The following is a 15,078-nucleotide window of genomic DNA, read 5'->3' on the forward strand; positions in this document are numbered from 1 at the left end:
GAAAATTATATGCGAAGTCATAACATAAGATTCATTAATTTCCCAAAAATTAAAATGATAAAGCCTTTGGAAATGATACATCGCTACTTCAGAGAAATTTTGGAGATACCAGAAACTAATTTTCCTCCACTAACTCAAGCATATTATATACCACCTAGAATGCAAGAACAATCGCAGCAACAACAAGATCAACTGAATCTTACAGATTTCCTAGAAACATCAGAATCTGAACAAGCAACTGCCGCAACTTTGGTTGCCTCAGTTGCTTTGCTTCCTGACAAACAATGGTTGTTTAAATTATTTTATAAACATAAGGATAAAATGTTTTTGGGATATAAGACATCTTTATTTCCTGATGTTTCAAAGGAAACACAAAGAAAACGAAAGCAATTTTTGTTACTGAAGTCTGAAGTGTTGAGATTGGGTGCAACCTTTTTTCTTCGTTTTCCCTTGCAAATGCATAATTTGTTATAATTCTGTTAAATATGTTTTTGTTGACCCAATACAATTAACAACATTTGTAACATCTAGAAGACTTGAAGGAGCGAAATAGAATTAACCTTGGTGAAAATACTTCTAAATGCTATTATTTCCTTAACAATTTTTCTTCTTTTACTCCTCTAATTGATCTGGATCACCCCATTTAAAGTGGACTTGAGTGTAAATTATATGATTTGTTTTATTGGTTATGCTAATTTGTATCTTAAAACACTTTTCTTTCTTCAAGTGTATTCTTGAAACAATTGTAGTTTCCAATTTAAAAAAAAAAGAAGAGTTGCTGACATTGGTGTTGTTATCTCAACGTGGCTATTTTCAATGATGTTTTCATACTTAATATACATGGAGGGGCATTTCTGATATTTTTTTCTTCTAATTCATACATGATGTTTAGGAGAAAGGTTAAGACTTTATTGTTCCAAAAATTTGTTTTAAAATAATTTGATTTTACTATAATTCCCAGAGGTTTGCTCTGTTTTTGTTGTTACCCACTTTGAACTGTGAGGTATTAGTGGAATATAAGTTTGTGTATGGTATGTTTGTTAGAAAATGTTTAAAAACTGAAGTCCATAATGGAAGAAAAAAATTAAATGTTTTCCGATATTGGAAAATACAAAAAACAATGTTTTGAAAAAGGACGTACCAAAAACGTTATAGACATCCAGAGATAAATGTTTCCACCAGTTGAAAATACACTATGCAAAACGTGCAATGGCAATAGGCCCTGTGTCGAAAAAAAAACATTTGCAGCAAAGGCAGGATGTTCCCTCCATGTGCAAAACATGCATATATACCTCTGCACATGGAGGGGCATTCCTCAGTGGGCACAGCCATGTCTATGAGAAGGGAGCCTAAGTTCTCCATGTAGGAGTCAAAGGCAAATCATGAAGCACTACCACCACCTGCCCCCTTACAATGCAGGGGCAGACTGACCCTTCGGGCAACTAGGCAGTGCCCGAGGGCCCAGAGGCTCCAGGGGGCCAGAGGCTCTGCCCGGTTGCCCTTCCCTGCTGCTACCACTGCCTCCGCACACTGCCACTGCCTGTGTCCTGTGCCGGCTCTGCAGTTTAAAATGGTGGCTAGCTACGTACTCTTGCGAGACTACAATGAGAGGTCGCAGACGCCATTTTAAACTGTGGAGCCACTGCGGGCAGCAGCAGCAGCAGGGATGGAAGAAGGTGGGAAAAGGGAGATTGGAGGATATGCTGCTGGACATGGAGGAAGGTAAGGGCTGCGGGAACGGCAGTAGCATGTGGGGAAGCAGCAGTAGCGTATGTGGGGGCAGGAGTGACAGGGGCGGCAGGGGGCAGGAGGGGTGGCGGCAGTGGGGGGAGGGCCCAGAGTACTGTCAGTGCCTGGGGGTCCAGAGTACTCTCAGTCCACCCCTGTTACAATGTCTCTATGAGGGCATGGAGATCAATAAGGAGTAGCTTGGAAACGTGATTGTGAAGCATTGCCCCCCCTCCCCCCAGGATCACAGTACCACTCATGTGCAAGCACCATACATAGGCAGGATCACCTGCACTGAGGTCCCTTTGTTGTTGCAATACATGCTATTGCTTTTTCATAAGAAAGAAAAAAAACATTGCCGAAAATCAGAATGTACAGAATATGCAATGACGACTAATTATGGGGCACACCTCCACTAAGCATGCAATGCCAAAATGAGGGGCTGCACATATCTGGGCCCCCTCTCCCTCCTTGCATCCTGACCCATGCCTACATACTGTCACAGGTTATGTGAGGAGCATTGCATAACATGTCCAAAATAATAATGTATGTGACACCAAGAAGCAGTGGCATACCAAGGGGGGCGGTCCACCCCAGGTGCAGATCAAAAGAGGGTGCTCCGCTCCCGCTGCTTCTTCTCTGGCCAGTCCCGTGCCTTCCTCAAGCCTTCACCCCTGCTGGGCTACCGCTGCTGCCCTCTTCTGGCAGGTTCCGCACCTTCGTCCAGCCACTGCCGCTGCTATGTCTCCTCCAGCAGGAAGGTTGTGGGTTCTGCACTACCCGTGGCTTCTGATCCCGCCCCTTTGATGTCACTTCCAATTCCATTCCGGAGCAGAGCTAGCAACCATGGGTAGGTAAGGCCCCACAATCTTTTTGACATTTTTTGCCTTTTTTTAGCCTTTTTTTGAAAGGCCTGAAGCGCGAACCGAATGGCCCGAGTTTCCAAACAATTGATGGACCACTGAGCTTCTATCCGAGTCCACTGACCTTGAGCTACCTGCCCGAAACAATGAGCTCCCCAGCCTTGGAGACTGGCATCTGTGAAGAGGACCACCCACTGCGGGGGCTCCAACGGCATACCCTTTTCCAGATTGCATGGGTCTAGCCACCACCGGAGACTGAGGCGCGGGATTACTGACAACTGAAGACGAAAGTCCAACTCCTGATACAGAGGTGACCAATGACTGAGAAGAGCTAACTGCAACTGCCGCATGTGCGCCCGGGCCCATGGAACTACCTCTATGGTGGCCACCATCAACCCCAGGACTTGCAGATACTCCCGGGCCGTCGGTGCCGATTCCACCAGAAACCGATGAATCTGACCCTGCAACTTGAGAATCCGGGGACTCGGCAAAAATACTCGACCCTTCCTGGTATCGAAAAGGACCCCCAGATATTCCAGAGACGGCGACGGCACCAGATGACTCTTGCCGAAGTTCACTACCCAGCCCAGAGACTGAAAAAACTGTACCACTCGAGCAGTAGCCATCTCGCTCTCCGTCCGGGACTTGGCCCGAATCAGCCAATCGTCCAGGTACGGGTGCACCAGAATACCTTGCCTCCACAAGGCCACCGCCACTACAACAATAACCTTGGAAAAGGTTCGGGGAGCCATCGCTAATCCGAAAGGCAGAGCACAAAACTGAAAATGTTTCCCTAATACCGCAAAGCGAAGAAATCGCTGATGAGTGGCACGAATGGGAATGTTGAGATAAGCTTCCATCAAATCCAAAGACGTTAGAAACTCTCCTTCCTGAACCGCGACAATGACCGACCGCAACGTTTCCATGCGAAAAGAGGGAACCTTGAGGGCTGCATTGACTCTCTTTAGATCTAAGATAGGCCGAAAGACAACCTCCTTCTTTGGGACCACAAAATAGATCGAATAGCAGCCCAAGCGGTACTATGTGGGGGGAACAGGTACCACTGCCCCAGACTGATTAGACGAGCCAAAGTGTCCCGCACTGCTGCCCGCTTGAGCCTTGAATGGCAAGGGGACTCTAGGAACCTTTCGGGAGGCGAACTGTTGAACTCCAGTGCATATCCGTCTTGCACCACTTCGAGAACTGACTGATCTGAAGTGATTTGGGCCCAGTTCTGGTAAAATAGACTCAGTCGAGCCCCTACCTGAACCAGAGCCTGGGCCCACACACCTTCATTGTGAATTACGCCCCGAAACCTGTCCTCCTGCGGAAAAGTCACGCCCTCCACGATGATTCCCATGAAAGGACTGGGTGCGCTGGAAGAACCGACCTCTAGAAGTCCCACTAGACCTCCCTGACCTATACCGTCGAGCCTCCTTAAACCGACCTCGGGAGGAAGTACCCCTGGTAGCCGCCTTGGGACGAAAATCCGGAAGACGAGGGGCCTTGGCATCACTGAGACCTCGCACCAATTTATCCAAATCCTCACCAAAAAGCATGGACCCCTTGAAGGGAAGAGAACACAGCTTAGCCTTAGAGGCCGCGTCCGCGACCCAACCGCATAACCAGAGGGCCCTACGCGCCCCCACTATCATAGCCATATTTTTTGCCGAAGCACGCAATAAATCATAAAGAGCATCCGACAAAAAGGACGATCCCATCTCCAGCTTGGCTAACTCCTGGACCCCCAAGGAACCAACCTCCACCGAATCATCCAGAAGCTTCTCGGCCCAGCGAAAACACGCCCGAGCTACTCGGCCCCCACACACCGAGGCCTGCAAGGCGAGAGCCGACAGATTGAAACTACGCTTGAGAAATGATTCCAGCCTCCTATCTTGGGGGTCACGGAAGGCGGTACCTCCATCTACCGGGATTGCCGTGGCTTTAGTAACTGCCGTCACCACGGCATCCACTGTGGGGGCCTTAAAGGAATCTCTATCCTCCTGCGGAAGAGGATAAAGCCTCGCCATAGCTTTCGCGACTTTACATGGCGCATCCGGTGCATTCCACTCCTGAAAAGCCATATCCCGGAGATCCTTGTTCATGGGGAAGGACCGGGCTTTCCGCTGGATACCTTTAACTAAGGGATCCACCTGTCTAGCCTCCCCCAAGGCTACCTCTGGCTGATCAAACTTAAGGGTGGCCGTCACCTGATCTATGAGCTCAGACAGCTCATCCCTGTGGAAAATACGAACCACCGAGGGATCCTCACCAGGAATCAAGCACTCCGCATCCTGAGAGCCTTCAAATCCCTCTGGGTCCCCAAACTCACTAAGCGCTCCGTCAGAACCACCTGCAGAAAAATACTCCCCGTCATCTGACCAATTCACCCGTGGTCTTTTTGCCAGAGAGGTACTAGCCCCCTCCTCCAATTGGGGGGGGTCCCGTCCTCCATGCCTGGTAGAGGGTCCACACGAAATCAGGGGGGAAACCAACCCCTCCAGGAGCCTCAGCCGGGGCTTTTGTAAGTGAAACGGGAGCAGCGGGCCCAAAAACAGCTGATTTCACGGCGCACGCCGTGGACAAAATGGCGAACATTCCCGCCAAAACTGGAACCGCCGACGTTGTCCCGAGCTGAGCCCCCGCTGTCCCAGCAACTCACGAAACTGCCGGGACCTCCGCAATTAACTCGGGGGGAGCCGCCACCGTCGCCTGCTTTGGTTCACCACAAAGACGACACTGAGCTCCCGGGGATTCAACACCGTGGCACGTGCACGTGTGACACCGGAGAACTTTGCCCGCCATCTAAACACGAGGGCAACACAACAATGCTGCGCGAGACGGACCCAAAATGCTCTCACTCACACAACACACTCGCGCTGCTCTCACGCTCTAAACAAAGAACTGAAACTCCGTTCATTCCAAGCAGGAGAAATTCACTGTTGCTCTTAAAGAAACAGGAACATAAATTGGCAGCTGAGAATTGTGAGGCACTCAAGGCTACAGTACAAGGAAAGCAGCCGAGGCACAAAGCTGCCAGAATCTCAAAACAGAGAGCAGCACAGGGGGAGGGACCCAAAATAGGTGTGACACCCCAAGGGGAAAACACTGGGCCCCACCGGACCCAGGGCCCCGAAGCACTTATTTATTTATTTATTTATTTTCTTTTTAAACACACGTACAGGGTATGCCAATAAAAAGAAAGTGGTCAGGAAACCAAAAATTCCCCATGACCTAGTATCCAAACTACCTCACCAGTCTATTGAAGACTGCATAGGCTGTCCTTCTACCTCTGCTGAGACTGAGAAAATACTGGCTAGTGGATGTACTGCACAGGTTATATATACAGTATTCAAAAGCTCAGTGTTTCTCAGTCTCCCTCTGCTGGTAGGAGGACATAACCCACGCGTCTTGACCGGTCTGGAGGGTCGTGGAGGAAGTAAAGAAAGAAAGAAAGAAAGAAAGAAAGAAAGATTTGTTTACCAGAACAAACACAGAACACTAATATTAATAAACAAAAGTGAAGATAGATAGATAGATAGAAAGGGTTTTTCTTTATTAAGCTATTTACAGATAGGGAGTAGGAACTGGAGAAGAAGAAAAGAAGATACCTACCCAGAAGAGAGGTCCAGTCTGTCATCAACTGGTCTATGCTAGCTCACACAAGACAGATTTTCCTGGAAAAGACAAGAATTGAGATAAGCAACTGGGTTAAAGGACAATAGTACTACAGACTAGAGAAGTCTAAAGAAAGACCAGAGAAAAGCTAGGGAATTTTAGAGCTCACCAAAAAAAATAAAAAAAAAATTTAGATAAAAATAATACTTGACTGAGGGATCCTTTTACTAAGGTGCACTGAAAAATGGCCTGCGGTATTGTAGGCACGGGTTTTGGGCGTGTGCAGAATCATTTTCAGCTCACCTGTAAAAAAGGCCTTTTTTTATTTTTGCCAAAAATGGATGTGTGGTAAAATGAACATTGCCACTCGTCCATTTTGGGTCTGAGACCTTACTGCCAGCTATTGACCTAGAGGTAAAGTCTCACATGATAACCGGGTGGTAATGACCTAAGCGTGCCAAATGCCACTTGGCGCGTATCTGGTACGCATGTCAGATAATAAAAATTATTTTTTGGCCGCGCATATCGGACATGCAGCAAAAATGAAATTACCGCAAGAGCCGAGTGGTAGCCGTGTGGTAACTCCATTTTGGTGCGCGTTGGGCACTCATTGACGCTTACATGGCTTAGTAAAAGGGCCCCTGAATTAATAGATTGCCAAGATGTTCCTCATGGAAATTTTGTGTTGATGAGTTGGTTTCTGGAAAGAAAAAACATCTTGTAAAGAATCATACTTAGTAGTAAACCTTTTGAAATACAATTAGAACACAATCAAACATATAAACGGCAAGTGACCGTACTCACTTGCAAATGCACAGTACAGACTTCCCTCTCTGTCCCGCCTTCGTGTCAAAACGTCATGACGTCAGAGGGTGGAACAGAGAGGGAAACAGAGTTGACTTGTCGGACACCGCCGCTGCCGCCTGGAAAGGAACATTGCGTGAAACAACCTCCACCCTCCCCCCCATCCCCGCCACCACCGCCGCTCCCGCCCCCCTCCGTATCGGGCCCCCTGCACTGACCTGACAGTGCCTCTCACCTCCGTGTGGAAGCACTGCAGGCAGCAGCAGAGTGATCTGCTGCTGCCTGTAGCGCTTTCACACGGGGGCCCGGCACGGAGGGAGGAGGGAGCGGCGGTGATGAGGGTAGCTGGACATGGGGGGAGGGCAGGGGGAGAGGCCATGGTTGCTGGATTTGGGGTGAGAGCAGGGCACAGAGGGTTGCTGGACATGGGGGGAGGGGGGGAGACCAAGGGAAAGAGGCGGGTCGCTGGATATGGGGGGGAGGATCGGTGGACGGGGTGAGGCCAGGGGAGAGAGGAGGGTTGCAATACTCGCCCGTTTTTACGGGCTTAACGGCTAGCAGTTTTATATATTTAGCTAAAACAGGTGCTTATCTGAAGTTTTGTGAAACTGAAGCCTTGTGAAGTGGGAGTCCAGTGAAATGTTTTGTGCTTAATTGCTTGGTAGTCTCTGTGAAGTACTGATTGCAAGTTCTGAAAGAGAAAGTAACTATGAATTACAGTGGATTCTGGATAATCAGGACACTGGTTAATTGGGACAGTCACTTATTTGGTCCAAACTCTGGAGAACAAAAAGAAATCAAGATTATAGCCAGGAAAAGTTTTACTTATTTGACACCCTGCTGGTCTTTATCAGACCACTTAGCTATGCAGATACTCACACGGAATATTGACAGTGCTCGCAAAACTTCTGAGTCCACCCTGGCACTGCCCAGATTGTGCTGGGTCGGTCAGAATCAATGTTCAGCAGCACTGCTCAGTTAAGAGCTGCAGAATATTGGTAGTTAGCCTGCTCAATATGGTTTAAGTGAGCCTCTCCTGCTTATTTAAACCACACTGAACATGGACTCCTCAGCATTCCCAACTCGTTCCCTTCTCTAATCACTAGTTTGACAGACCTCCTCTAAAACAAACCAACGAAAAAAGGCAAGAATGTACTGATGACTGAAAAACGAAAGGTTTATAAACTGCTGAAGTCTTGTGTTTTCTAGGAAGATGTGGGCATTGTGCCCAGCATCACTACAATATGACTCTTCTTTTTCACCTTATAACAGCAATTTATTGTATTTGGAAACCTGTAGATAACAAATATCAACAATGAGTTCTTCTTATCAGAGTTTCAGAGGCATTTCTGGTACACATTAAACTTTAATAACTTTTGACTGGAAACTTAGAGCCAGGACCTTTGTTAATTTGTACCCTGTAATTAAGTAAGGACGACCTGATTATATAATGGTCCCTCTGTGCTGTACAGCAGTGTTTCCCAAATTGGTTCTGGAGTACCCCCTTGACAGTCAGGTTTCAGGATATCTACAGTGAATATGAATGAGATTGATTTTAGGGCTGCATTTTGATTAAAACTTTAATTGCGATTAATTGAGCAATTAAATGTGTGTATGCCTTGTAGCGCTATAGAAATGATAAGTAGTAGTAGTAGTTATTTATTTAGTTGTGTTCTCACTGCAGCTCCTTGTGACTCTGGGAAAGTTACTTAACCCTCCCTTGCCCAGAGTCAGAAGGAGCTAAGATGGGAACAAAAATAAATAAATAACAAACTGTTAATTGTGAGAGGAGTGGCCTAGTGGTTAGGGTGGTGGACTTTGGTCCTGAGGAACTGAGTTCAATTCCCACTTCAGGCACAGGCAGCTCCTTGTGACTCTGGGCAAGTCACTTAACCCTCCATTGCCCCAGGTACAAATAAGTACCTGTATACAATATGCAGCGCTGCGTATGCCTTGTAGCGCTATAGAAATGCTAAATAGTAGTAGTAGTAGTAATGTAAGCTGCATTGAGCTTGCCATGAGTGGGAAAGCGTGGGGTACAAATGTAACAAAAAAAAAATCAAGATTACAAATTTTCATCAAAATGTAGCCCTAAAAAAATTAAAGAATATAAAGATAAGAAATACAGAATACAAACTGAAAAATTACAAATGAAAGAAAGCATACAGAATAGCTATAAACAACCTTACAGTTTTCACAGCCTACTTCAGAAATGCAGCCCTAATTGATTTATATACACTGCCTCCATTGTATGCAAATCTATTTCACAGTGACAGAGCCAGACTGCCAATTTTGGGTGGGTGCAAAAATTTCTCTGCCTTGCCTTACCCCACCTCAAAATATAAATACATTAGTTAATGAGGATCCCCAAGTTCTGTCAGCTTAACAAGCTTGGCAGGCAATAGCAACATCCCTAAGCCAATGAGTATTGCTTTCAGTTCTTGTCACCGTATTTCAAAAAAGATATAGCTGAATTAGAAAAGGTTCAAAGAAGAGCGACCAAAATGATAAAGGGGATGGAACTCCTCTTGTATGAGGAAAGGCTAAAGAGGTTAGGGCTCTTCAGCTTGGAAAAGAGATGGATAAGGGGAGATATGATTGAGGTCTACAAAATCCTGAGTGGTGTAGAACAAGTAGAAGTAAATCGATTTTTTACTCGTTCCGAAAGTACAAAGACTAGGGGACACTCGAGGAAGTTACATGGAAATAGTTTTAAAACAGATAGGAGAAAATATTTTTTCACTCAACGAATAGTTAAGCTCTGGAACTCTTTGCTGGAGGATGTGGTAACAGCGGTTATCATATCTGGGTTTTAAAAAGGTTTGGACAAATTCCTGGAGGAAAAGTCCATAGACTGCTATTGAGACAGACATGGGAAGCAACTGCTGGCCCTGGGATTTGTAGTATGGAATGTTGCCACGATTTGGGTTTCTGCCAGGTACTTGTGATCTGGCTTGGCCACTGTTGGAAAACAGGATACTGGGCTAGATGGACCATTGGTCTGACCCAGTATGGCTACTCTTATGTTCTTATGTTAATGGTGCCAGCACCCCACTCATGCTTAGTTGTCGGTGGTTGGAGGATGCTGTTGCCAACTGCAGAGCTTGGTAGAAGGGATTTTTGGCTGTCTTTGGAGGAGGTCCGCAGCTGGGGATGCTTGGGGGTCCTCAGCAAGGGTCAGGACAGGTGATAGGCATGCTAGAGCCCAGATCAGAAAATAAAGGAGGGCTTCCCTCCCATCTGATTTCCCCACCTGCCATTATTACTGATAGACCCTCACCAAATACAGAACAAGGAATCACAAATTAGAAATAAAAATATTTAGACAAGAATTGAACAGGGAACCCCAATAAGTTAAACTCAGCATGTACTGCAACACTGGAGAAATAGAAATGCATTTCTTTTTCTACTGAACACAGCATTTGCTATGCACAGTTCCCAAAGATATCATATTCCATTTTAAAACATTCAAAATAAAATGCTTTTTTTCTACCTTTGTGATCTGGACATTTTATTTTTCCATCATGTTAGTTCCAGTTTCTCTTTTTTTTTTTTGCTTTGTGTCTGTTGTCTGCTAATTCTCTTTGAAGCAGCTGCTGTCCATTTGTCTTTTGTCCTCTCTCCTGTTTATTTCCTCACTACACCTGCCTCTGACATTTTTATTGTTCTTTTTTAGTTCTTTCCGCTCTTTTTTTTCATTTCTGCCTCTGTCAACTCAAATTTCAACCTCTCTCACTCTTCTCTTCATTTTTACTTTTCAGCTACTTATCAAATTTCCATCTTTTTCTCTCACCCACTAGCTCTCCCATGCCCCATCTCACTCCTACCCCAGCCCTCCATTCCCTTTCATCTTTAATCTACTCTCCATTACCATATTTTTACTCTCTGTAATCACTATCCTCTCATTCATTTCCTTGCTACCCCTCCTGGCCTCTCCCACATGGTTCCACCATTCCCAGCCATTCCCACCATTCCTTCCACCCTTCTAGCCTAGCATCTGCTCCCTCTTTCTCCCCTCCCCACTCGAGTAGCCTGACAGCTCCCTGTCCCTTTTATCTTCCCTCCTGCCCTCTCTCCCATGGTCCAGCCATTTCTCCCTCTTTCTTTCCTCACTCCTATTGTCCGGCATCTCTCCATCCGATCACTCCCTTCTGCTCCTGGATACATCTCCCTCTTTCTCCCCTCTCCACCTCCTGTGTATCTCTCCCTCCCTCTTATCTACCCCCATATCCAACATCTCTCCCTCTCTTCCATTGTCCACCATTTTCTCTCTCCCTCCTTCCTTCCCTTGTGCCCCGGGTCCAACATTTCTCTTCACCCACCCTTCATGCAGCATTCTCTCCCTTCCTCCCTTCCACTGCCATGTCTAACATTTTGGCCTCTCTCCCTCCCTTGTGCCCCGTGTCCAACATCTCTTCTCCCCCACTGAAGCAGCACCTCTCCCTTCCTCCTCTCTACCATCATATCCAACATTTCTTCCTCTCTTCTCATGTACCATCTCTCCCTCGCCTTCACCCCATGTCCAACATTTCCCCCCTCTCTCGCCCCTCTCCATGCAGCATCTCTCCCTCCCTCCCATCCCATATGTAAGATTTCTCCCTCTCACCCTCTCCACCAGCTGCATCTTTCTCTTCTTTCCCGCTATCTCATGTCCAACAACTCTCCCTTTCTCTCATCCCTTCCCCCTCCCATCTCTCCTTCCCTCTCCCACCCCATCATATCCAACATTTCTCCCTCTTCCAATGCACCATCTCTTCTTCCCCTCCACCCCATATCCAACATGTCTCCCTCTGTCGCCCCTCTCCCCTCTCCATGCAGCATTTCCCCCTCCCATCCACCCCCACATGCAAGATTTCTCTTTCTCACCCCTTTCCACCCCTTTGCTGCATCTTTCCCTTCTTCTCTTTCCACCCTATGTCCAGCAATTCTCCCTCTCTCTCATCCCTTCCACCCCCTGTGCAGTATGTTTCCTTTCCTCCCCACCCTACTCCATCCCACCCCATAACACTCCTTATTGCTGCTCTTGCTTCAATGGGTCCCAGCAGTGGTAGTGATTCCCACATGCTGCTTTCCACTGACCCGGAAGCCTCCCCTCTGCTGCATCCTGCCCAAACAGAAACAGGAAGTTGTGACAGAGGGGGGCAGGATGTGTCAGAGGGAAGGCTTCCGGGTCAGTGGCAGGGAGTGTGTGGGAATCACTGCTGCTGCTGGAACCCATTGAAGCAAGAACAATCTTAAGAGAGGGAGATGCAGGATCGTAGGAGTCTAGTCTGCTCCCATGACGCCGGCGCTGGTAAGGGTGCACTGCTGTGGCTAGCCACTGCTATTTCATGCATATTCATTGTGGATATCCTGAAAACTTGACTGGCAAAAGGGTACTCCAGGACTGACTTGGGAAATACTGCTGTATAGCACAATTTGGGTAGTGTTACTGTACATGCAGTGTCCTGAGGAAGAGCAGTTAATTCTGCAGGACTAGTCACAAACGTATTCAAAAGCTTCTCTTTCTATATAATTGCTCACATGTGTGCTGGTCACTCTGTAAGTCATGCCCCATAAATCATATTTGTAGTGAGGTTTTTTTGTGAAATTTAGGGCCTTTTTACTATGCTGTGTTGGGTGCTAACGCACACCTACTACAGCTTAATGGCATACTGCAGTAACTGCCAAATTAACATGTACTAACCATGCGGTAAAAAAATATTTTTTAGTTATTTTGAGGGGGTGTATGTCAGGGGGTGGAGAGTGAGCATTCCTGTGCTAATCAGTTAGCGCGGCTACATTACTGTGCGCTAACTGGTTAGTGCAGAAATACCATGTGAGCCCTTGCCACCTACATAATGGGTGGTGGTAAGTGTTCATGTGGTAAAGGTTTTTAATGGCCACGTGCTAATGGCAACATTAACACATGGACATTAATTTTAAAAAAATACAAAAAGGCCATTTTTACAGCAGCGGTAAAAATGGCCTTAGTGCACAGGGAAAATTCCCACATTACACGATGTGACACCTACAAGCGAGCCTTCTCCAGAGTAGCCCCCACACTCTAGAATGAACTGCCTGAAAGGCTCCGCTTAACACAAGACTACCTCTACTTCAGGAAGCAGGTGAAAGCATGGCTCTTCAACCAGGCCTTTAATGGAAGAAGTAACTAATGAGGAGTGACAAAGGTTGCACATACTGCAGGGGGACATGTTTATCCACACTACCCTAGCTGAGATAATATTTAACCATCTCTCTGACCTCATGTGCAACTTCCTTTAACTCAGTCACCTTACTTTCTAACTTTCCCTACTTTCTTACCCATCTATATGTTACAACTTTGCCTTACCTTTGTTCAAATTTTAGGGTATCCCCATTCTTCCTAGTATAGTGGTTTAGCCACTGATCAACTAGAAATGAACAGGATATCCTAGGCTGCAACTATGTTTACCCAATTTATCTAGACTCCGTCAGTGCTCAGAGCAGTGCACTTACTCTGAATAAATAAGAAGACCGTAAACAGGGAATAATTAAGAATATGAGAAAGTAGCTCTTTTTATTCAACACTCACCAAAGCAGATTATCAAGTATTTGTACAATTAACAGATCAGTGATATTTCAGTGAGAGTACAGTATATTGCTATATGAAATTACCTCTATATCTGAGACTCCCAAGAATATACAAGCAACATGTACAATCAATTGGTTATGGGAATATAGTATCCCAGCTACACCTAGGTGTTTTCTGGGTCATAGTAACATAGTAGATGATGGCAGAAAAAGACCTGCACTGTCCATCCAGTCTGCCCAACAAGATATGCTCTTATGTGCTACTTTTTGTGTATACCCTACCTTGATTTGTACCTGTCCTCTTCAGGGCACAAACCATATAAGTCTGCCCAGCACTATCCCCGCCTCTCAACCACCAGCCCCGCCTCCCACCACCGGCTCTGCCACCCAATCTTTGCTAAGCTCCTGAGGATCCATTCCTTCTGAACAGGATTCCTTTATGTTTATCCCACGCAAGTTTGAATTCCATTACTGTTTTCATTTCCACCACCTCCTGTGGGAGGGCATTCCAAGCATCCACAACTCTCTCCATGAAAAAATACTTCCTGACATTTTTCTTGAGTCTGCCCCCCTTCAATCTCATTTCATGTCCTCTCATTCTACCGCCTTCCCATTACCGGAAAAGGTTCGTTTGCGGATTTATACCTTTCAAATATTTGAACATCTGTATCATATCACCCCTGTTTCTCCTTTCCTCCAGAGTATACATGTTTAGGTCAGCAAGTCTCTCCTCATACATCTTGTAACGCAAATCCCATACCATTCTCGTAGCTTTTCTTTGCACCTCTTCAATTCTTTTTACATCCTTAGCAAGATACGGCCTCCAAAACTGAATACAATACTCCAGGTGGGGCCTCACCAATGACTTATATAGGGGCATCAACACCCCCTTTCTTCTGCTGGTCACACCTCTCTCTATACAGCCTAACAACCTTCTAGCTATGGCCACCGCCTATAGGTGTTTTCTGGGTCTGAGTCTTTAATGTTATATTTTACCACTCAAAGCCAATTAGTAGATATAAAAGACTCAAAGTTACTCATGAGAAAGCAATTGGGTTACTTGCCATTTAAGATGCAATAGATTGGTTTCTCATGGAGAGAGCAGTCATGACCGTCTCTCTGGCTTGAAGTAGGAAGTACACTCATTTTTATATGTCCCTTCAGAATATGGATAATATGACAGTAATCACACCTTATGGGATCTATGTTAATGTCATAGTTAACACTGATTGGCTATGGTAATGAGTTTGGTTAGTATTTTACTGGAAAAGCTAGCAATAGACCACCCCTTACTGGAAGACAAAGTCATGTTCTTGCAAGACCAGTCATTTCTACATTTTTGACCATATCTTCCTCAAAACACTTTTTGTGACACCTGGTCATCTTCCTGTGAAGCCATCTTTTGTTCTGTTTTTCAAGAACATCTGTTACCACCATATTGCCACATTATTATTATTATTATTATTATTATTACATTTGTATCCCACATTATCCCACCTTTTTGCAGGCTCAA

Source organism: Microcaecilia unicolor, chromosome 11 (genome assembly GCF_901765095.1).
Source record: "Microcaecilia unicolor chromosome 11, aMicUni1.1, whole genome shotgun sequence".
NCBI lineage: Eukaryota > Metazoa > Chordata > Amphibia > Gymnophiona > Siphonopidae > Microcaecilia > Microcaecilia unicolor.